Genomic DNA, 24,207 nt, shown 5'->3' with positions numbered 1-24,207 from the left:
CAGGGGCTTGCTGCTGACTCATGGACTGGCCTGGCCCAGGTGTGAAACCTCCGGACATCAAACGGAAAGACAATTGGACAATTCAAGGCGTCGTAAAGGCCCCAGCACTGCCCCCAATAAACCCCGGTGAGAATGCACAGGAGGACACGTTCACTCCCAGCACCTGAACACGCTGGCCCCCTACAGAACACACTGGTCTGCAGCCCAGCTTAAAACTGCTGAGTCAGGGCTGGCGTGGTGGTGGAGCGGGTTTAGACATCACCTGTGACTGCTTATGGGGGAAAGTTCGAGTCTCGGCTGCTCCACTTCTGATCCAGCTCTCTGCTAATGGCCTGGGAAAGCAGTGGAAGATGGCCCAAGTGCTTGGGACCCTGCACCCATGTGGGAGACCTGGAAGAAGCTCCTGGCTCCTGGCTTCAGCCTGGCCCAGTCCCGGCTGTTGCGGCCATTTGGGGAATACTTTATTGTCTTTTTTCCCCTCCTGGAATGCTATAGTACTTCTCCCTGAAAGAGGTGACTAGCCCCGTGGCCACTCCAGGGTGGCCTGAGGTGGGGCCCGTGTCTCCCACCTTGAGTCACCCTGGCAGACGGAGCTTCCGGGGCCTCCCCAGAGCAGGCAGCAGATGCACCCCTGACTCCGGCTCCGGTGCCTCAGTTTCTCTCCTGCACGTTTGCGAGAGCTCAGGGCAGTGGGCTTTCTCCACTGAAGGGTGACTCGGGGTGTGTTTACCCAGTGGCGCCCTGGTCACATTGGCGTGGGAGGCCCCCCTTGCTCGGGTCCCTCTGCGTGTTCACACACAAAACTCAGCCTACCCATGGGCTGCCCTGTGTCCTCAGTCAGCCGCCGATGCTGCCGCTCCATGCTTCGCTGGGACCTGGCCACACAACGCCCACGCAGCGCCCGGCCTCCTGGGGAAGCTGGCCCTGCACGAGGAGCTCCTACACGTTTCTGTGGCCCCTCACCGGACTGGACCGGACCGGACCGGGGGCATTTTTTAGTGCAATGCCTTTATATTGGAAAATGATTACAACGGTTTTCTCTTTAAGATGCAGACACTGGGCTGACGCATGGGGAGAGAGGCACCCAGGACGACAGACAAAGCCAACTGCTTCCCTGTGTCCCTGTGATACTCAGCACCCCGTTGCTGGCCAAGCCCCCAGCCCTGGCGCTCGGGCCCCATCAGTCAGCTTTTCCCAGGTCCCTCGTGGACAGGTGTAGAAGCGAGTGGTGCGGTCACACCCAGGTTCACCTGCGGCTCAGGCGCCCCTGGCCGACCAGCTCCGAGACCTGCTGGAAGTGGCTGCAAGGTGGGGCAGGTCCGACGTGCTCGGCTCTCGGAGTTCCTCCATGCAGCCCGCCTGAGCTGCAGGTCTGGGCTGCCCCAGGAACGGCCAGTTTGATTGGGTGGCTCTTGGTGGGCCTTTGTGGGCTACAAGGCTCTGGTCAGAACTGTCTCTTTGTATTCAAAGTGCTTTGAGTTTTCCAAACACCAGGAGGTCTCGGATCTTCCTGGGGTCTCTGCCGTTTTGGTTTCAAGCCTTAGGTTTGCACCTAGCCTGAGGACTGCTAGCTACTTCTTGGTGCCCACTCCACTCTTCTAGCAGGAGAGAGCAGGCAGAGACGTGATTGTCAGCTGCCATTGTTTTATTGGCAAGAACTGTATCACAGGGCCACATCAAACCCTCTGAGAAGCTGAGAAAAGCTCTAAAAATAGCTCCTGCTGCTTCTACGAGGAAACTTGGAATGACAAGAGACACACATTTCCCAGCGCCTTCGGAGGTGCCTTTGTCTGATAGAGGCGTGTAGGGAATAAGTGGGTGCCCTATCTCCAGTGCCCAGCTGAGGCCCCCAGTGGCAGTCAGACTAGCTAGAGGGAAACAGCATCCGACAGCAGCGTGGCAAGACACAGGAGCCTGTGGACATGAAGGAGAGCCTTCGTCCCCTCTGGGCTGTGAGGGGGCGGCCGTGGGAAAGGCTGACTGACAAGGGCGCGTGTGCCCCAAGGGTCCCGCACTGGGGGTCGCGGCAAGGCTGTGCGTTCAGGTTCTCCATGTCCCATTCGTCCCCTGCAGGTGCTCACATCCTGGTCCTCACACCCTGCTCCAGGGAGGGCAGAAGGTCCTTCCTAGGATTTACGACCCGCTTCAGGGGAGACAGGGGAGGGGGGCGTGTGAGCGAAGCCCTCCTTCTCCTGCTGTGCTCTGAGAAGCCAGGTGCCAGGTTTTGGGGTGGCCCCTGCCGACCCCATCACCAACTACTCAAGCAGTAGTGAGAGTGGCATGAGCCACCTGGCTCGCTGACCTGTCCGTGGCTCAGGGACGTCCCAGGAGGCAGGGACGGGAGTGTGGGGAAGCCAGGGCGGTGCCCAACAGGCGTCTTGCTGAGAGCCCCTGCCCATGACTCACCCGCAGGGACAGGAGTGCAGCCCCGTCCCACACCTGCCCCACGGGCTTTGTCCTCAACCCCTTCTCGAGGCCTCGCAGGTGGGAATTCCACCCGAGCTTTCTACCTAGCGACTGTGCTTTGTGCTGTGCCAGAGGCGAGCCAGTACCGATGGAGAAGTCGTCCGTGAGGGGCAGGGTTGCCCTCCGTCTGCACGACTCCTGGCTGTGCCGCGACCTTGCAGGTAACGTCCCTGCAGTCTCTCCGGTGGTATTCCGCCATGCTGCGAGTTTGCTAACAACGGCTTTTTGTCAGCTCCTGCAGGAGACGGGAAAGCACAGAGATCGGGGCTCCCTGGGGCGCCCAGCTGGGCCCTCACTGCCTTCTGGGAGTGGGGAGCGAGCGAGCGGCGGATCCTGGAGGCAAGCAGGGCCCGTGCAGGGTGGTTTGTGTGTGCAGTGCTGTTAGAGACCAAGTGTTGGAAATGCACGCCATTCCTCACCTAGGTAGGAGAATGTTCTGTCAGGACAAACACGGAGCCAGACAGCGCCCGCCCGGAACATTCCTTGGCTCTGAGTGGCCCGCGGGGTGGGCTGAGAAACAGCAGGCCGAGCGTCCACTCTGCAAACAGTGCGTGCTGCTGCAGGGTTGGCGGCCCGAGCCTGCCATGGGGCTTCGCCGGTGCCGAGGAGAGGGAACCACGGCTGGGGCCGAGACTCCCCTTTGATTTCTCTGTCAAGGTCTCCCAGGGTTGCTCCCATTGACAATGAGATTGTGGGACTTGTGTGTGCCTTTCAGTTCTGCCTTGGGAAGAACGTTCTGAGAAGCTTGCACGACCCCATGAACACCCCAGAGAGAAAGGTTTTGTGAACGGAACTGTTTGTAATAGGAGTGTGCATTGCTGTGCACCACATTGAGGTGAGCTTAAAGGCAAACACATTTAAATTGTTTTGGAATTGGAGATAACCTAGCTCTGTCTTTTTCAAAAGAATGCCACTATATTGACGGTATTGAAATAGTAGGAGTAGTTTTTTTAAAAGCATCAAGGGGCTGGCCCCGTGGTGTAATGGGTTGAGCTGTGGCCTGCAATCCTGGCATCCCGTATGGCCACCAGTTCAAGTCCTGGCTGCTCCACTTCCTATCCAACTCCCTGTCAATGGCCTGGAGAAGCAGTGCGAGATAGCTCAAGGCCTTGGGCCCCTGCACCCACGGCGGAGACCCAGAAAAAGCTCCTGGCTCCTGGCTTTGGCCTGGTTCGGCACTGGCTGTTGTGGCCACCTGCAGAGTGAACAAGCAGGTGGAGGACCTCTCTCTCTCTCTGTCTCTCCTTCTCTCTCTCTGTAACTCAGACTTTCAAATACAGAAAATAAAAAAGTAACTAAAAATCTTGCATTAAGATCATTGTAAGAATTTATTAGATATTAATTATTTATTGTGATTTTTAGTTTACTATGCTATCAGAAATCAAATATTTTGAAAATTATTCGTTCATATGCTTCAAGTTTTGGTTTTGAAATATGGCCACAATCTACTTGGCTTTTGCAGGAAATGTATCGGCGTAATGACCCAGCCTTGAGGAGCTGCTTCCACGCTGCATGACATCCTGTCGACACCTGACTCCGGTCCCCCACGCCGGTTCTCCGGTTCTCCGGTTCTCCGTCGCATCCTTGGCAGCCTCCTGCCTTCCACCCTGCTCTCGTCGGCTTTAGGTTCAGCACGTGGACAGGGCTCCCCTTACAGGGCCACCGTGTCCTGCTCCTTCCAGGACACCCCTTCCCCGTCTTCAATTCTATTTCTGTTACAGACCCCGAGTTTCCCAAACCAGGCAGGGCTGTGAGAAAGCATCACAGTTGGAGCCAAAGTCAAAGACTCACTCAGCGGCAAAGCCGTGTCTGACGCTATGGTCCTGTGTGCTCTGCACAGCCACCTGGGGGCATGGGTGCTGTGACTGGACACACCCCTCCCGCCTGTTTATTTGAGAGGTAGAGACAGAAAGAAAGGTCTTCCATCCACTGGTTCACTCCCCAAATGGCTGCAACAGCTGAGCTTCTTCTGGGTCCCCCATGCAGGTGCAGGGGCCCAAGCACTTGGGACGTCCTTCACGGCTTTCCTAGGCCATAAGCAGAGAGCTGGGTGGAAGAGGAGCAGCCGGGACACGAACCTGGCGCCCATGTGGGATGCCGGTGCTGCAGGCGGAGGCTCAGCCCACGACGCCACAGTGCAGGCCCAGACTGGATGCTCTCTGCTGAGCCAAAGCACCAGGACGCTCCTCTGGGAGGCAGCCTGTTCCAAACTCCGGACGTGAACCTCAGTGGACAGGGAGGAAAGGAGGGAATCCACAGCTTGGTTCATGGCATTGCGAGGTTGTCCCAAAGCCGTCCCCACAACAGCCCTGCTGTGTGCGAAGCTGCCAGGTAGCTCTGCGTTCATGGTTAAGCTGGAGCGGTCCCAGGCTTACGTAATTAGCACAGTGCGGAAGGTGAAACCCAGTAGCCCTGGTCTTTCTAGTACGCCCCGGCCAGGGTATTCACAGGGAGGACAAGATCCCCGGGGGCGACCCCTCGCCACCACAGTGACCCAACCACATTGCAGGCTTGGTCTGATTCTTTTAGAGTCATTTCTACATTTTTAAAAGCAGCATCACTTTCAAAAATAAGACGGTGCTTCAGACAGGGTGATGCCTGCCCCAGTTGCTCAACGCTTGACGCACATCCACGTGTGAAGCTGTTCCGGAAAGAAAATCGTGCTGAGGTCACTTGTGGCGGGTTGTCACCGGGACCATCTGGGGGCAGCTTTTCTTGGGTTACACTGACATTCACGGAAAGAGTGTCGGTGTGCAGAAGATGTGATGGAACTGTATCCACGGCGGCCACCGGGTCCTGACGGCTGGTTTTGGGGCCAGCGTTCATTGAGGGGGGTCACCTCGGCCTGGGTAACACTGCCAAAGTGCCCTGAGTGTCCCCTCCTGCCTCCTGCCCGGCGGACTCAAAGCTGGGTGGGTTCAAACTCTGGTCGGGGATCATCTGTGGCATGGGCACAGCCATTTTACCCCCAGAGAGCCTGAGGTGGGTTTTCAGAAAGAAAACGCAGCTACGTAGAGCTCACGCGGCAGCACAGTGGCTCGCGGGGCTCCCAGCTTTGCGCGAGCTGCGGCGGGCAGCCAGGGTGGCTGGGGAGGGGGGAGAGCTGGCACTCTGCCTTATAGCAGCCCTGGCTGGGAGCTGGGAGTGCAGTCCCTACAGACGGCCTGTGTGTTCCTGGGCGGGTGACCCTTCCTGACCCCAGGGCTCCGAAGGCAAACAGAGGCTCTGCAGCTCGCGAAGCTGACCGCACAGGCCGACAGGGGCTGTCCTGTTCTGCCTCCGTATCCTGGGCATTTTCCCAGCTTACACGAAACCCTCGTCATTCTGAGCCGTTGCAGAGTGGGGCAGGACACCGTGAGGGCTGGGCCCGGCACCCCTGGGGCCTTTACTCTGGCCTCACGTGGCAAGCGATCGGTGCAAAGGACAGACAGCACGATACCGATGGGGCACGGCAGTGGAGTCACCACTTGGGACGCCGCGTCCCGTGTTGGAGAGCTTGGGTTCGAGTCCCCACTTCTCTCCCTACTCCAGCCTCCGTGGACGCACAGCACGGGAGGCAACGTTGATGGCTCACACACGTGCTACCCACGTAGGAGACTCAGCTCGAGTTCCTGGCTCCTGGAACTCATGAACTAAAAGACGTAACACGGGGGCCGGTGCTGTGGCGTAGCAGCCTGAGCCACTGCCCGTGGCAGCATCCATAAGTGTGCCGGTTCAAGTCCCAGCTGCTCCACCTCCAATCCAGCTCCTTGTTAATGTGCCTGGGAAGGCAGTGGAAGACGGCCCAAGTACAGGGATTCTGCACCCATGTGGGGGACTTGGATGAGGCTCCTGGCTCCTGATTTTGGAGTGGCCCATTGTGGTCATTTGAGGAGTGGCCAGCAGATGGAAGATCTCCCTCTCTCTGCCTTTCAAATAAATAAATAAATCTTTTAAAAAAGACAATATTGTTATGATATCAATTCTCAAATTGATGGAGACTTCAGGCTATGCCTGTCAAATCCCTGTTTGTTCCATGTTGAGAAGTTAATTTAAAATTTAAATGGAAATTCAAATGAGCTAATTTAGCCAAAATGACATTTAAAAAGAATGAAGTTGAGAACTGGTGCTGCGGCTCACTAGGCTAATCCTCTGCCTGCAGTGCCAACACTCTGGGTTCTAGTCCCGGTTGGGGCACCAGTTCTGTCCCAGTTGCTCCTCTTCCAGTCCAGCTCTCTGCTGTGGCCTGGGAAGGCAGTGGAGGATGGCCCAGGTGCTTGGGCCCTGCACCCGCATGGGAGACAGGAGGAAGCACCTGGCTCCTGGCTTCGGATTGGCGCTGTGCGCTGGCCGTAACAGCCATTTGGGGAGTGAACCAATGGAAGGAAGACCTTTCTCTCTCTCTCATTGTCTAACTCTTCCTGTCAAAAAACAAAATGAAGTTGAATAACATCCTATAGGATCTCAAGACAACATAAAACTATGCTAAACAAAGATGTATGGTGGAGTCGTAAAGATAGATGAATTAAATCGGGAGTGCAGAAATGGATCTACATTTCTATTATTAATGGATTTTAATAATTTTTTTTAAATTTGAAAGACAAAGTGACACAGAGAAATGGAGATACACACAGAGAGAGAGAGAGAGAGAGAGAGAGAGAGAGAAAGAGATCTTCCATCTACTGGCTCACTCCCCAAACGGCCACATTTGAAGCTGAACCAGCCTGAAGTCTGGAGCCAGGAACTCCATCTGAACCTCCCACATGGGTGCAGGAGCCCAGATTCTTGGGCCATCTTCTGCTGTCTTCCCAGGCGCACCAGCTGGGTGCTGGATAGGAAGCGGAGCAGCTGGGACTGGAGCCAGTGCTCGGATATGGGATGCTGGCGTCTGTGCCACAAAGCTGGCCCCTAATCAGTGGATGTTTGGCAGAGGTGGCAAGGCAGTTCAAGGGTAATCTCCTCAACAGATGGTCCTGCGACCGTAGGACAGTGGCGCGGCAGCCAATCAACCAATCAAACTTGAAGCATAGACCCCGATCTTACACCACTTAAACATCAACTCGAGAGCAGGCGTTGGGGAAGTGGTCAGGAGCGCTGAGTTCACGTCTTGGCTCTGTTCCGGATTCCAGTGTCCTGCTAACGTGTATCCCAGGGGCAACGGTGGTGGCCCAAGTAGCTGGGTCCAAGCCATGCGTGGGAGACTTGGATTCCTGGCTCTTGACTTCAGCCCCGGGCAGTTGCTGTGGGCATTTGAGGAGTGAACCAGCAAATGAGTGCTCTCTGCCTCTCTGTCTCTCCCCTTCTCTCCCCTTCTCTCTCTCTCTCTCTCTCTCACTCTCACTCTCACAAATATAAATAAATAGAGCTAAAAAATCAACTTGAAATATGCTATAGATCCAAATGTAATAGAAAAACCGCAAGCCTTCTGGAAGAAAACAGAAGAGAAAAATCTTAGTGACTTTACATTTGGAAAAAAATTATTTAAAAGGATCCAAAGCCTCAAAGTTATATTAAAAGGTGAAATAAATCAATTTAACTTTATTTATTTATTTATTTTTTGACAGGCAGAGTGGACAGTGAGAGAGACAGAAAGAAAGGTCTTCCTTTTGCCGTTGGTTCACCCTCCAAGGGCCGCCACCGCAGCCGGCGAGCTGTGGCTGGCACACTGCGCTGATCTGAAGCCAGGAGCCAGGTGCTTCTCCTGGTCTCCCATGTGGGTGCAGGGCCCAAGCACTTGGGCCATCCTCCACTGCCTTCCCGGGCCATAGCAGAGAGCTGGACTGGAAGAGGAGCAACCGGGACAGAATCCGGTGCCCCGACCGGGACTAGAACCCGGGGTACCGGCGCTGCAGGCAGAGGATCAGCCTAGTGAGCCGCGGCGCCTGCCAATTTGACTTTATTGATGTTAGAAGTGTTGTGCTTTAAAACACTGTTGTGAAAGTGAAGATAATCCACTAATAGAAAAATCCATGAAATATTTATTCACCTTATGAAATATATAATATCCAACAAAATAACTCCAATTCCTAAATTAGAAGATGATGCAGAAGAATGGGCAGAAGTTATGGACAGACGCAAAATAACGTAAGATAAAGTGGACAACAAACAGGAAAATGAAAGTGTTCCGGACACAGTTATTATGTAAATGCGCGTTGGGGCTGCGGTGAGAGACCACCACACGCCTCCTACAATGGCCACGTTCAGAAGACGGATCCTGCTAAGTGGAGTGTGGTCATTTCCAGGGAGTGGGGGCAGCTGTGTGCAATTCCACATCCGTGTTAGAAAATGTTTGGTGGTTTCCTAAAAAAATGAGAGACGTCTGCCATATGGCCCAGGATTTTTACTCTAGAGAAACGGGAACTTGATTCCACACAAACAGCGGCACACAAATGTTCCAGGAGGCCTTAGATACTGAAAATAGGCCGAGTGGCAAGCATATTCTGATGCAGCCACATAATGCGGTACTACCCAGGCTTGCAAAAAACAGACTCAATACACGCAACAACACTGAAAGATCTCAAAGTAATTACGCTATGTAGAAAAGTCAGACAAGAGAAGTCCAGAGTGCTATGGCACTTATGTACAATGGCACGTGATACAAACCTGTGTTTCATGAAGTCAGCTCAGCTGTGCTGGCCTGAGCGACAGGAAGCTGGGTGGAAGAGCTGCCTTCCAAGCAGGCCGAGGAGACACTGGGTGTGATTGACATGTGGTAATTGACATGTGATTGACATGTGATTGACATGTTCATGATCTCAGCTATGGCGATGACTTCCCAAGAGCCCACCCACATCACACTCCTCCAGCTGTGCTGTTGACTACCTACATGTTCATTACATGTTCATCACATGTTCTCATACACCAACCAAGCTGTGAAACATTGTAACGATAGACAGAGTGGAGAGGTTGGGTCAGACTGGGGGACGCAGGGAGGGGCGAGGGTCTGGGTGGTGAGCGGCGGGCATGAGTGGAGGGAGCAGCTTGGTGGGCTGGTTCCAGCTGGACGGTCTGAGCACACGGAAGCTCCCTCCTGTGTGCCCAGCAAGAGGTGGCAAAGTCTCCAGGGCATTGTCTGGAGCCATTTTTGGGGAGCCATTTTGGGGGAGCGTCTCCACCTGCAGGGGTGTGGGCCACGGGGAGGGGACGAGGATGTGGTCATGGGACAGCCGCTTTACCTGCACATGACCGGATCCGTACGTGTAGACACATACATATACATATCCATGGAGACATAAACACACACACATTCATGTAAACACACACACACACTACCTCTACACATTCCTCTACACACATTCACCTTCATGTATGAACAGACTCACACATGCACACAATATACACATTCACATGTATGCACACACAATATAACACACATGTACACATGAAATGCCTGGACACATACATGCACATATACATATGGATATGCAGAATGCAATACATACACAAGTATATGTACTCATGTGTGTATGCACAATGTACACACATGTACTGACACACAACAGCATGCATATTCATGTGTGTATGCACAATGTGTACATGTGTACTGATAGACGCATACACAACAGCATAGGTGTTCATGTGTGCACATGTACATGTGTACCGATAGACGCATACACAACAGCATAGGTGTTCATGTGTGTACACACAATGTATACATGTGTATTGATAGATACATGCACAACAGCTTAGGTATCCGTGTGTGTACACACCATGTGTACATGTGTACTGACATGTACACCGTGTACACACGCGCCTTCACACACACACACAGTGTCTCCATCCACACGCTCGCGGCCTTGGGATTCACATTTGTGTTCAGTGTTCGTGTGCACACACCTAGCACGTCCACACGCAGACGCACAGAACTCCTTGGGGTCCTGCTGCCACCTGCCTGAGCGCTTCGCCCGTGGAGGGGGCACTCTCGCTGCCTGCTGACGCACAGTGGATCCCGGCTGACCGTTCCGGCACAGCGTCCTGCTCGCCCACTCCTGCAAGTCCAGAGCTGCCCTTCCGGAGACCCCTGAGAGGCAAACAGCCCGAGAACTCTGGCCGCTGTGCCCCAGCGGTGCAGCCCGGCTCAGCTCCCTGGGCTGGCAGGTCCAGTGCTCTGGGCGCTGCGCTCGCCCTGGGTCTCAGCCAGCGCCCGCCCCTCTCTCCCAGCCGACGCGGCAGGTGTCACGTCCCACCGTCTCTGAGCCATGACTCAGCGTCCCAGCTCCTAGGCTGTGCTCCACGGTCCCCTGGGACCGGGGTCAAACCCTGCCGCTCTGTCCCGTGTCTCCCGTCTCTCCTTGCAGCGGCTGTGCCTGGCAATCATTTCCGATTGGGCTGCCCTCCTTCACTCCCCGAGGCACAAGGTGGCGAGAGCAGTAGGGGACTCGGCTGTTTAAGGAAGATCCCGATATTCTTGCAGCTCATTCCCTGGCACATTTCTTTCCTGGGGGGGTGGGGAGGTGGGGGCCCCAGGCCCACCCTGGGGAAGGGACAGTGAGGCGTGCTCTTTCACCCCCACCTGGCCAGGTTTGCTTATGCCCGAGTCCCAGCAGCTCCCCGAGTGGACGCCCCTGCGTTTTCTCTGTGCCAAAGCCCACGCAGCTGTGGCCCAGCCTCGTCACTCCTCTGCCCCGTGACCTGGCATTGTCACTGCCGCCATCGCAGCTCTCTGCTCTGTAAGGTGACACTGGCAGGACTGTTCCCTCCAGGCCCCGGCTCCCTCTGAACTCCCTGCAGGCTGCCCAGGAGGGGGCGCTGCCTTCTGCTTGCTGTACTCCTGAACCAGGGTCACTGTGCAGGGTGAACAAGACGTGATGGAGAGGAGGGAGGGACGACAGGCCCCGAGCAACACCCAGGTCTGCCATGAGCTAGGAAGACAGGACAGGCACAGCTCACGGAGACGGAGCCACTGGACAGACCGCGCTGGGGTAGAACGGACCTCACTGTGCAGCTGCACGACTTCCAAGTGCTCTGTGGGCTCCAGGAACGAGGCCAGGGTCCAGTGTGCTACCTCAATAAATGCTGACCCAATCACAGCAGTTACTGTTCCTTGCTCCTTATCACCTCCTTGTGTTCAGAGCCGTGGAGGGCCTCTCGTCTATTTATTGGGAAGATACGTAATAGGTTACTGTGGATCATAGTCACCCCACTGTGCTGTGGGCACCGGAACACAATGATTCACTGATGTAAAATCAAGAATTCCAAGTTCAAGGCGGCGGCGGGGGGGGGGGTATGTTTGACTTAGTGGCTAAGACTCCAGTTAGAACGCCTGTGTCTCATATCGGAGCACTCGGCTCAGCACCCAGCTCCGGTTCCTGTTCCGGCTTCCTGCTAGCGTGGCCCCTGGGAGGCAGCGGCGGTGGCTCAAGTCATCGTGCGCCTGCACTGAGCTCCAGGCTGCCAGCTGCAGCCTCTCCCAGGCCACAGTGGGCATCTGGGCAGCGCTCAGCACAGAGGAGCTCTCTCTCGGTCTCTGATCCTGTGTCTCTCTCTGTCTTGCTGCCTCATAAAGAAATAATATAATTCTGTGAGATGGAAACGCTTTGATCAGCCCACATCGTAGGCCTGTATCAAACCATCGCAGGCTGCTTATAAACACGCACAGCTGAAGTAAGACTAACGATGTGTGAAAGAGAGGCTGGGCTGGAACGCGCACTGGGCGCACAGGCCGAACCTGAGGTCGAAAGCGTGGACCGGTGTCTGAAGCTTCGTTCTGGGGGCCTGATGCAGAAAAGCGGACCCAGCAGAGGAGCCTGGGTAAGAGAGGGGCCGGGGGCTAGCGGAGGGGAGGGAGGAAGTGGCCACATGGCAGGGGAGATGCAGCCCTGATGAGCTGAGGGGGCAGCGAGGAGACAGGACCACAGCGAGCTCGCAGCTCCGAGAGCTAAGAACCGAACGTGGAAGGCGAGAATCCCGCCTGCAGGAAGAAGCCTGGCGAGCGCTGGAAGCCGGCTCCAGCTTGCCCTGCTCCTCACTCACCTGCATCTGGGCAGTCCCTGTCCAAGTTCAGCGCCAGCACCAAGAACCAGGTGGCCACAAGCCATGGACCACGGGCGGCTCCCAGCCTTCGGAGGCTAGGAAGCTGAAAGGAAACCAGGATTCTTCCTCTGAAGGCTGAGAAGGCCGCTTGAGGTCGCTGGGCCCACAGCTGTCTCCGGACTGGTGCTTTGGCTCCGTCCACGTGCAGCCGCGGTGATTCGAAGGTGGGCAAGCCCGGACGATTTTTGTCTTACGTCACACAAGGATCAAAGCAACAGCAAAACAACGGTTTCCATAGGAACGCAGAGAGCCTGGAAGTGTCGGCGGTTGCTAGGGCTGGGTCGGTGTTGCCGGCTGGAGCTGTGAGTCAGCAGCACAGCACAGGCGTCCACGCTGGCACGCAGCTCCCGGGGAGAGCTGCACCCTGCCCCTTCCCGAACAGGCGATGGCATTGCAGGGAGAACCAAGCCGGCCCAGCCGCAGAGCCAACAGGTGGGCAGAGCTCACCTCTTTCTCCAACCTGCAGCTCTCTTGCCTCCCGTCCTGGGGACAGAGCAGTGGACTTTTTCTCTGCGTGCGCGTCCAGCGGCTGAGCTACAAGTGCTTCTGTGGAGCCAATGCACTTGGCGACAGCACAGCCTGCAGCCCAAGGACGGCAATCCCCAGACGCACAGCGGGGCGGGAGGTTCCTGGGCTTTGGCCCTGGTCCCAACGGCGGGGACTTTCCTCAGCGCACGCAGCACCTAAGCACTGATCATCAGAATGTCGCCTGACGCGCCACAGGAGAGCTGGACCCTGAGTGTCTCCCTCCCTGCTCCTGAGCGCGGGAACATGTCCTCCTGTGTCTGCTGCTCATCTCCACGTGATAGCTACACTTTGCAACATATGCATTTATCCCAAACCTCTCATGGTGATGAACATTTAGCTTGCTATAACCTAGATTACAAACATGCTGCAAGACAGGACAAAATTCTCACTTGTGTGTCAGCCAGCTTAACCGAACATTAACAAATCAGTAACATTGTACAGTGGCATTAACTAAGCTGAAGACCTTGTCCACACTCCATCAGTCCATACTGTATCTTATATATTCACAGATATGTTGACAGCTACAGATCCATCAAAGCTTTTGGGTGTGTACATGAGTTTTAATAGAACATTTTCCTAGAATTGAGAATTCTGGGCCAAAGATACAGTCTCATGAAATATAGAAACAACAAAGGTATACACATTTTTAAAAAACTTTAGGAGTTTCTTTTTTTAAAGATTTATTTATTTATTTGAAAGGCAGAGTTACAGAGAGGCAGAGGGAGGAGGGGTCTTTCATTCACTGGTTCACTCTCCAAATGGCTGCAATGGCTGGAGCTGTGCTGATCTGAAGCCAGGAGCCTGGAGCTTCTTCTGGGTCATCCATGCAGGTGCAGGGGCCCAAGGAGTTGGGCCATCTTCCACTGCTTTCCCAGGCCATAGCAGAGACCTGAATGGGAAGTGAAGCAGCTAGGACTCGAACCAGCACCCATATGAGATGCTGGCACTGCAGGCCAGGGCTTTAACCACTACACCACAGAGCCAACCCCAAGTATACACATATTAAGTATAGAAGTCACAGGGCCGGCACCAAGGTGTGGCAGGTAAAGCTTCTGCCTGAGATGTTGGCGTCCCATATGGGCACCGGTTCAAGGCTCAGCTTCTCCACTTCTGATCCAGCTCCATGCTAATGGCCTGGGAAAGCAGCAGAGGATGGCCCAAGTGGTTGAGCTCCTGAACCCACATAGAAGACCTGGAAGAAGCTCCTGGTTCCTGACTTCAGATCCGGGCCCAGCTCCAGCCATTGTGGCCATCTGGGGAGTGAACCATTAGATGGAATATCTTGCTCTCATTGTCTCTCTCTGTAATTCTACCTTTTGAATACATAACTAAATCTTACAAGAAAAATAAACCACACAAGGTATTTTCATATTAAATATAGAAGCCACAAGGGGTACACTCATTTTAGATACAGATAATCCAAGGGGAATACCCACGTTAAATGTGGGAGCCACATGGCATCGCCCAGGTGGGCTGCACCAGCGTCACGAGCGTCTTCAGCTCACTGAGGATCCACTCACCTGACCCTGGTCAGCACTGTGTGATCAGACCTCGAGACGGGACTGTTCTGATAGGCGGAAATGCACCGTTCGGTAAATAACTACGTTACTGAGGTAATAGTCTCGTATCACAAATTCATCCTTTTTTAAATGCACAATTCAGTGGTTTCTAGCACTGGAGGTTGTGCGACCAGCATCGCTAACGAGAACTAAGGTGTTTTTTTTATCACCCCTTACCCGGCAGCAGTAGCGTCCCTGTCCTCTCTCCCCATCCCCTGGTTCTATCTCCGGGGCTCTGCCGACTCGGGCATTTCATACGCATGGAGTCATTCAGTCCGTGGTCTCTCACCGTGGCCTCTCGCACTCCCACCCTTCCGTGCTCTCTGGCTGCAGCAGGATCGGCACTCCTCTCCTCGCCATCGCCCGTGGGTTCCGGGGCCTGCATGTGCGGCAGCATCCACCCTCCTGTGCGGTTGTGAACGACGCTACTCTGAACGCTTGTGGACAAGTTCTCCTGCACATACATACCTGCGTTCCGCTTGGGTTTGTTTCCAGGAATGGAATTCCTGGGCCACAAGGTCACTCCATAGCTAGCGTTCTGGAGAACTGCCAGGCTGCTCCCAAGGTTGCCACACCATCATACACTCCCATCTATGACGACGGGCAAGGGTTCCGAGTTCCCAAATTTTTCACATTCTTGCCAACAGTTGCTATTGTCTTTCTTTGTTACCTTAGTCACCCTGGAGGATGAAGTGCCATGTCCTTACGGCGTGGATTCACAGTCCCTATCGACCAGCAATGTTGATATCTCCTCAGTATGCACTGGTCATTTCAATATCTTCTTTGGAGAACCACCTGCTCAGATCCTTTGCCCACTTTTCAAAGACTGGGTCCTCATTTTATGGTTGCATCTTTAATGTTCTTCATGTATTCTGGATACGGATTTCTTTTCACGATTTGAAAACATTTCTCGGGGCTGGTGCTGTGGTGTAGCCAACAAGGCTGCCGCCTGTGAGACCAGCATCTCGTATGGGCAATAGTTTGAGTCCTGGCTGTTCCATTTTGAATTCAGCTCCCTGCTAATGCACCTGGGAAAGAAGCAGAGGATGGCCCAAGTGCTTGGGCCCCTGCACCCACATGGGAGACCTGGAAGATGCTCCTGGCTCCTGGCTTCTGTCTGGTCCAGCCCTGGTCATTTCTACCGTCTGGGAAACAAACCAGCAGATGAAAGATCTCTCTCTTTCTCTCGTTCTCCATCTCTCTCTGTATCTGTGCCTTTCAAATAAATAAAAATAAATCTTAAAAAATGTTTCTCCCATTTGCTAAGTTATCTTTACACTTTCTTGGCCATGTCTTTGATGAATAAGGTTTTTCATTCTAACAAAGTCCAATTTATCCGGTTTTTTCTTTCGCTGCTTGTGATCAACCCCAAGTCGTGAATATGTGCGCCACTGTTTTATTTAAGAGTGTTATACCTGCAGCATTTATATATTTTTAAATTTTTATTTTTTTACTTTGTTTTGGAGTGCTCCTACAGGCTGTGCAGGGATTGACCGCTTGTCAGCTGGAGAGCAGACAGTGGGGGACACACGCTGTGTGTGCAGAACCCCACAAGGGGCCCCAAAATCCTCAGAGCTGCCGTGTCACAACTGCCAAAGCTCGGAGGCAGCCGGGAGAGCTGTCACCGTCTGTCCCGGGGAGAGAACCATCCCCAGGGCTGAGTCGTTGCGTGATGGGCTTCAGAGTTGGTTCAGCGGGGACAGCACCATCCTTGCAGCGTTTGTCAAAAACACTGAACTGAAACTGTCAACAGCAGCTTGGGAAAACCAGAAGAGGGATCTCCGACGTCTGCGTTTGAACTTGGACGGTCTCGTTGCCACTGTCACCTGGGCATGAACGGGCCCCGAGGAACAGGGCACAGCTATGAGGGCAGGGCCGGGACTGCAAAGCCTGCCCAGAGAACAAGGCCGCTCTGTGATCAGCCTACCTGGGCTGAGCAGGACTCACCATCAACGCAACGTTTACCTGTGCACGAGAGAATCCAAAACCGCGTCATGCATGAAGAATCGGGGACAAGCGGCTGATCCTCAGATGAGCAAGCCACAGGCAGATGTCAGCCCAACGTACCAGCTCCAGCAGCATCACACTGCGCCTTTAAAGCAGGCATGGCCATGGCGCTGCATGGAGAAACGGCAAACACACGAGACAAACAGAGTGACAGACGTCGACAGCAAAGAAACAGGAACTGTTCTCAACCAGAAAAACCTGGGGCTGGCATTGTGGTGCGGTGGGTAAAGCCACCATCTGCAATGCCTGCATTTCATATGGGCATTGGTTCTAGTCCTGGCTGCTCCACTTCCAGTCCAGTTCTCTGCTGTGGCCTGGGAAAGCAGCAGAAGATGGCCCAAGTCCCTGAGCCCCTGCACCCGCGTGGGAGATCCGGATGAAGCTCGAGGCTTCTGGCTTTGGCCTGGCCTAGTCCAAGCCATTTCAGTCATTTGGGCAGTGAACAAGCAAATGGAAGACCCCCCCCCCCCCATCTCTTCCTCTCCCTCTGTGTCTCTGCCTTTCAAATAAGTAAAACAGCCCTTAAAAGGAAGGTCTGCAGCATTGCCACGTGGTGTTTTCAGTGTGTGCAGACCTAATACTGCGGCCAGTGCAGGCTGCAGCTGGGCGGGGCCAGGGTGGCCGAGGGTCCCGACAGGGGCAGGTCTCCTCCACCTTACCTGAAGTGGGCCAGTGTTGACTCTAAGCCACATGTGAGACCAGACACGTTTTAATCTGTAGAGCAGCTGCTGGGACACCCACAAAGATATCGCTGGAAAGCACAGAGGTAAATTGAAACAGGACACACACAAAACCCACACACATTACCCCAAAGGAGGCAGCAACGGGGGAGCTGAGGCACCAGGAAGTGAAATCAACACGGACGCCTTCAACCCAGCCAGATCCATTAAACGCCAGTGGTCTCAACACTCTCATTAAAAGCCAGGGGTGTGTTGAGCACAAGAGGCACACGTCACACACAGGCAAAGATGTCACAGAAATGTTCGTGTTTTTATAACAGAACCTTTGACGCATCAAGCAGCAACGGGCAGAACTGGGAACACGGACAACGTCACAGTTAGAGCTTCGAGTTTTCCACCTTCCCCTTTCTGCAGCGGATAGCGCAAACTAGAAAAAAAAAAAAAAAAAAAAAAAATCCGCGAGGAATGGGTGACCCGAGCCGCGCTCCGCAGCGCCCCTGTGCGGCGGGCGCTGGTGCAGCCGCTCACCTGCCGAGCGCGGCACACGGGCACCTGCGCACCTGCGCACCTGCGCACCTGGACATCCGCCCGGACTGAGCACGCTGGGGCCCAGGACACGCGTCAGCCACCGAAGAATCTTGCAAAGGCTGGGCTCCGAGCTTACCCAACTTCGATTAGAAATTGATAGCGACAGGTGCCTAGGAAGACCCCGTATACCCGGCAATCAAACGCGGCGCAGCTCCCATTGGCTCACGAGTCCGAGGGAATCCCGGGCAGACAGGGCACTGATGGGCAGGACCGCAGCGCCTGGCGAAGGACGTTCGGGGTGGCGCGTGGGGAGAACCCGCCGCGGCAGCCCGCGGGGAAGGGTAGGGGGCCGAGACGCCTCGGGAGCGCTAGCATCTGCGGGTGGGGGGGGGCGGGGGTCCCCGCGGCGCGGGAAGGCGGCAGCCGCGCTCCACACCCGGCAGCCAGGCCGGCACCTGCGTCACCCTCTCTCCCGCCCCGGGGAAGCGCCCCGCGGCAGAACCTCCGGAGGCCACACGGTGGCGGGCGGCGCCGCCTCATGGGTGCGCGCAGGTGCGCGGTGGCTCAGCCGCGGCCCCCTCTGCCCCAGGGTGGATTCAGAGCGAGGCAAAGGTTTGGGAACAACAGAACCAGGCCTTCTGGACGGCATGGTGCTGGTGGAGACGCATCCGGGCCGGCCTCGGCACGACTCCACGGGCAGGCGGCGGGGGCCCCGGCACCTGCCACTCTAGCGCCTGCTGTGACCATGCGGGCGCCTGCTCCAGGTGCCCATTGGAGCGCGGAGGGTCTCATCAGCGTTCTGCACTGAAATCAGCAGCTTTTGTTCGCCTGTGATTTTGACTTAATTATTATAAATCCAGTCTGTCCACCCACCCACCCATCCACCATCCATCCTACCTTCCACCCATCCACCCATCCATCCACCCATCCACCCACCCATCCACCTACTCACCCATCCGTCCATCCACCCATCCATCCATGTATCCATATGTCCACCCATCCATCCATTCATCCACCAGTCCACCCACCCACCCACCCACCCATCCTACCTTCCATCCATCCACCCATCCATCCATATATCCATATGTCCACCCACCCACCCATCCATCCACCCATCCACCCACCTGTCCTACCTTCCATCCATCCACCCACCCATCCATCCACCCACGAATCCACCCACACATCCATCCATCCATCCTACCTTCCATCTATCCACCCACCCACCGCACCCACTCACCCAAGCCAGACTTGGTGCACTGGGACGGGTGCCTGGAGAAAAGAAATCTCAGGGTTAAGGGAAAGAAAGGAGATGACAAGGATAAAATTAGGAGCAAAAAAAAAAAAAAAAAAAATCCGTGAAGAGCTACAGCAGTGCAAGTGCTCATGAGGCTGTCCGTCAGGCGGGGAGGCCGGTATTGGCCAAAGAATGTCAGAGAAGCGTCACCTTTTAGCTGGGATAGCAGTGTAGGGCGGAGTGCCCAGGACAGCGGGATCGGGCCCCACCGGGGTACTCAGCACTCACGGGGCTGGACAGTGAACCCTGGCCCCGCCCAGGCACTCACGGGGCTGGACAGTGAACCCTGCCCCCACCGGGGTACTCAGCACTCATGGGGGTGGACAGTGAACGCTGCCCCACCAGGGGCACTCACAGGGCTGGACAGTGAACCCTGGCCCCGCCCAGGCACTCACAGGGCTGGACAGTGAACCCTGGCCCCGCCCAGGCACTCACAGGGCTGGACAGTGAACCCTGGCCCCGCCCAGGCACTCACAGGGCTGGACAGTGAACCCTGGCCCTGCCCAGGCACTCACAGGGCTGGACAGTGAACCCTGGCCCTGCCCAGGCACTCACAGGGCTGGACAGTGAACCCTGGCCCTGGGCTCCCACTGCCGCCCCCACCACTGCCCCGGGGCTGCTCTCACTGTTCCCCAGGCTTCAGCAGATTACCGTGGGCCGTTTGGAAGGAGGGGGCGTGAAAATCAGAAATCATCCCAATCTCCGAATTATCCTAAACATGCTCATCATCCAAGAGTTTGCAGTAGCACGTGCCCTTGGTAGCGTGGAGCCACGCAGAAAATTGCTGGAATCAAGCCAAGCAGAAAATTAAAGAGAAGAAATCAAATCGCTCACAAGCCCGTAATCCTCTGCGGGACTTCCATCCACTTCCTCCCCAGTCTCTCAGGGCCCAAGTGCAGACCCGGGGGTGGGGATGGCACCCTCTGTGCACGTGGACAGCTCTGCCCGGCTGTGCCAGGGCCACCCGAGAGCACCCTGCCTGCGGTTGGGCCATTTCCATCGAACGTAGAGTTGTGTCCCACGCGTGGGTAGCCAGTCCCGTGTGGGTGGACATGAGCTGATCTCCAGCTTCCCATGATTTTAAATCATGCCAAGGCTGGAATCTTGGCACACCCATTTGTCCTGTCGGCTCAATTCTGTACTCTCAACTGTTAACCCGTGACGGGGGCTGTGAGTGGCCCTCAGCTGGGCGCAGCGGGCAGGTCCCTGCCCTCCGCTGTGCAGCAGGTGGATGTCTGATGCAGCGGCAGGGCCAGCACTGAGGGCTGCCCCAGGGAAACCGGAAGTCTGGTAGGCTGGGGCCTCTTCTTGCTCCTGGCCCTCCCTGCTGCCGTATGCAAGGAGTCCCCTGGGACCGAGTCAGGAGCACCCGGAGGGGCTCCAGGAGGGGAGTGAGGTGGGGACGCCTGGACAGCCCAGCGGGAGGCAGATGGCTCCGGCCCCGGGACTGCCGCGGGCTCCCAGGCCTCGGGCCCTCGCTGGGGTGGGGCCAGTGGCTTCTCGAAGGGCTGGGCCCTGCCTTGCAACCAGCAGGCCTGTGGGAACCGGCTGAGCCGTGTTGTTCTCCCCGTGGGTCAGGCAGAACGTATACATCCCCCTCCACTTACTGCGATGAAGCCATGCGACACACGAGTTCCCCTTTTACCTATTCTGCGTGTGCAGTCGGCCTGCTCGGCGCGTTCACTCACTGCCCGACATCCTCCAGAACTTTCTCTTTCCATTCTGAGACCTCTACCCGCTAAGCTACCACTCCCTACGCCCACCTCAGCCTTGCCAACCACAGTCCTAATTCCTGTGGCTGGGAATTTTTTTTTACAGATTTATTTATTTATTTGAAAGAGTTACACAGAGAGAGGAGAGGCAGAGAGAGAGAGAGAGAGAGAGAGAGAGAGAGAGAGAGAGATCTTCCATCTGCTGGTTCACTCCCCACTGGTTCACTTCAGAGCTGCGCTGATCCGAAGCCAGGAGCCAGGAGCTTCTTCCGGATCTCCCATGTGGGTGCAGGGCCCAAGGACTTGGCCCATCGTCCACTGCTTTCCCAGGCCATTGGCAGGGAGCTGGATCAGAAGTGGGGCAGCCGGGACTTGAACTGGTGCCGTGTGGGATGCCAGTGCTGCGGGAGCCACAGCACCAACCTTGAGATCCTGCTTTCATTTTTGGAGGCACAGCCACAGCCGGGGCTGCCGGATCACGCAGCGTCCATTTCAGCTTTCTGAGAGACTTCCGGGCGTTTTCCTTAGTGGTTGCACATCTTCTCGTCCCACCCAGTGTATAAAATGTTCTGATTTCTCCACACGCTTGCTAACCCTCATTTTTGTTTTCTGGTTTATTTTCTGAGAATTACTTTCATTCTACTTGTACATATTTGTGGGGTATAGCGTGATAGTTCAACTCATGTATACAATGTGACTCGTCAAGTCATCCTAGGATGGCACTTCCATGTCCTTAGATATCGCAAGCTTCTTCAATTCACTGAGGTCCAAGGTTTTGATTCTGTGTCCACGTCCATGATAAAGCATTCATTTTAAAGCCGCCACAAGTGTTGTATTTATTGCTCCATCCAAGCCTTTACCAGTGCCCTACATGGAACACCACGTGGTAGTCGCACCTACTCATGGGTCTGCTGCCATATTTCTATCTGTGTACAAAGGTTGCAGACCAAATCACGGTGATTCTCCTTCTTACTTTGGAGTGTCTGAGCTCCTCTCCTGAATTTGTTCATAGAGAAACGATGGTGTCTTCTGAGCGCCAACCATGCACTGTGCTGTGGACACCACACACCACCTGCTTTGTCTGCCAGCCTCCTTCTCCGCCCCCTGCCTTTCCGAGATCCTCAGTAACCACAATCCACGTTCAGGTCGGCACACGGGGCACACGCGTGGCCTTTGTCTTTCTGTGTCTGGTTTATCTCACTTAACACAATGTCCTCTGGGTCCATCCACGGTGCTGCACAGGCTAGGATTTCACTCTTTGTCAGGGATGGACCGCGCTGCACTGTGCGTGTGGACCACATTCCCTTTGTCCTCTCGTCCACGAGGGAGGTCGGTTCTGTGTCCTAGCTGTTGTGAGCGGTGCTGCGACGGCCCTGGGGTGCAGGCGTCTGTGTGAAAGGTTGGTTTTGTCTCCTTTGCGCGCACACCCAGACGTGACGTGGGAGGACCACACGGCAGACCGAGTCCTAGTGTCGTGAGGATCCTCGTGCCGTTCCCCACTGCGCTGGTTCACAGACCATCACTCTCTCAGGGCTCCCACCCTCACCCACATTTGTTATCTTGTGTCTTGGCTAATAGCCATGCGAACGGCGTGAGATGACCCTTACTGTGGTTTTTAATTCGCGTTTCCATGATGGTTAGCGGTACTGAGCATTTTTTCATAAATATGTTGGCCAGGCCAGCTTCTTCTTTTGAGAAGTGCCCATTGATATCATTGGCTTATTTTTAAATTGGCTTTTTTTGGTTTTTGCTGTTGTACTTTTTGAGTTCTTTATGTAGTCTGGGTATTAACTCTTTGTTGGGTGAATGGTTTGCAGATTCTCTCTCCCGTGCCATAGGCTGTCTTTTGCTTTGCTGTGGTTTCCTCCGCTCTGTAGAAGACTTAGTTTGGGAGCATCTCATTTGTCTTGTTTTTGCTTTTGTTGTCTGTGCTTTTGGGGTCTTGTCCAAGAAAAGCATCATCTATGCGAGTGGCTTGGAGGGCTTCTCTTCTCTTTCTTTTTTTTTTTTGTTATAGATTTATTTACTTATTTGAAAGTTAGAGTTACACAGAGAGAGAAGGAGAGGTAGAGAGAGAGAGAGAGAGAGAGAGAGAGAGAGAGAGAGAGATCTTCCATCCGATGATTCACTCTCCAATTGGCCACAACGGCCGGAGCTGTGCCAATCCGAAGCCAGGAGCCAGGAGCCTCCTCCAGGTCTTCCATATGGGTGCAGGGGCCCAAGGACTTGGGCCATCTTCTACTGCTTTCCCAGGCCACAGCAGAGAGCTGGATCAGAAGTGGAGCAGCCGGGACTAGAACTGGCGCCCATATGGGATGCCCGCACCCACTATGCCAAGTGCTGGCCTCTTCTCTCTCCTTACAGTAGTTTCATATTCCAAGTCTCTCAGGTGGTGTTTCGCTTGCTTTGAGCTGATCTTCACAGAGGTGAGAGGCAAAGGCGGTGTGTGGCTGTCAAGGTTCAGTCTTCTGCATGTGGGTGTCCAGTTCTCCCAGCACCATTAATTTAAACCGCTGTCCTTAGGGGTGTGCTGTGGTGTGGCAAGTTAAGCTGCTGCCTGAGATGCCTGCATCCCAGCTCAGAGCTCCGGTCAGAGTCCTTCCTGCTGATGGGCCTGGGAGACGGTGAGTGATGGCCCCTGCCACGCAGCGGGGGCCTGCATGGAGTTTCTGGTTCCTGGCTTCAGCCTGGCCCAGTCTCAGCTGTTGTGAGCATTTGAGGGGTGAAAAGGCAGCTGGAAGATTTCTCTCTCTCTCTCTCTCTCTCTCTCTCTCTCTCTCTCTCTCTCACTTTTTGTGAGAATCACTTGGCTGTAGATGCACAGACCCATTGCTGGGGTCCCTTCTTCAGCCCTGGACCTCTGTTATGCCACCCCATGCTGTTGATTACCGTGCCCTGTGGAGGGTCTCACAGTTGGGTACCACAGGGTCTGCAGCTTTGTTCTTTCTGTTCGAGACTGTTTTGCCTGCTGGGGGTCTTTCGTGCCTCCATGTGGATCTCAGGGTTGTGTGTTCTAGATCTGTGCAGACGCCGTTGGTTCCATGGGCTTCGTGTGGAGTCTGTCACCTGCTCTGATGGTGGGCGCTCACGTGGGAGGGAGACCACGCAGCGTCTGCCTTTCCGTGTCTCGGTCCGCCCCCCAGTTTCATCCATTTTGCTGCGGATGCCAGGATTCCGTTCTTGTTCGTGGCTGAGCAGTGCTCCTCCACGTACTGTGTCCCCGCGGTTTCCTCCTTCTCTTTGCTGCCGGGTGTGGGTGCAGGTGTGGGTGCGGGTGTGGGTGCAGGTGTGGGTGCGGGTGCGGGTGTGGGTGCGGGTGTGGGTGTGGGTGTGGGTGCGGGTGTGGGTGTGGGTGCGGGTGTGGGTGCGGGTGCGGGTGTGGGTGCAGGTGCGGGTGCGGGTACAGGTACGGGTGTGGGTGC

The 24,207-nt window shown here is 55.2% G+C and overlaps 1 long non-coding RNA gene across 1 annotated transcript; it reads right to left on the bottom strand.

The window, feature by feature from the left end:
* Positions 1–14,296: 14,296 nt before the first annotated feature.
* On the bottom strand, positions 14,297–17,282 carry LOC133757170 (uncharacterized). Its single transcript, XR_009865573.1, has 3 exons — positions 17,231–17,282; positions 16,530–16,681; positions 14,297–16,390 (listed from the first exon to the last, which is right to left on the bottom strand). It is a non-coding gene; the product is annotated as an uncharacterized LOC133757170 (long non-coding RNA).
* Between the last annotated feature and the right edge of the window lie 6,925 nt (positions 17,283–24,207).

Source organism: Lepus europaeus, chromosome 3, assembly GCF_033115175.1.
Source record: "Lepus europaeus isolate LE1 chromosome 3, mLepTim1.pri, whole genome shotgun sequence".
Taxonomy (NCBI): Eukaryota; Metazoa; Chordata; class Mammalia; order Lagomorpha; family Leporidae; genus Lepus; species Lepus europaeus.
The sequence above is the reverse complement of the archived record's forward strand: the minus strand, read 5'-3'. Positions and strand labels throughout refer to the sequence as shown.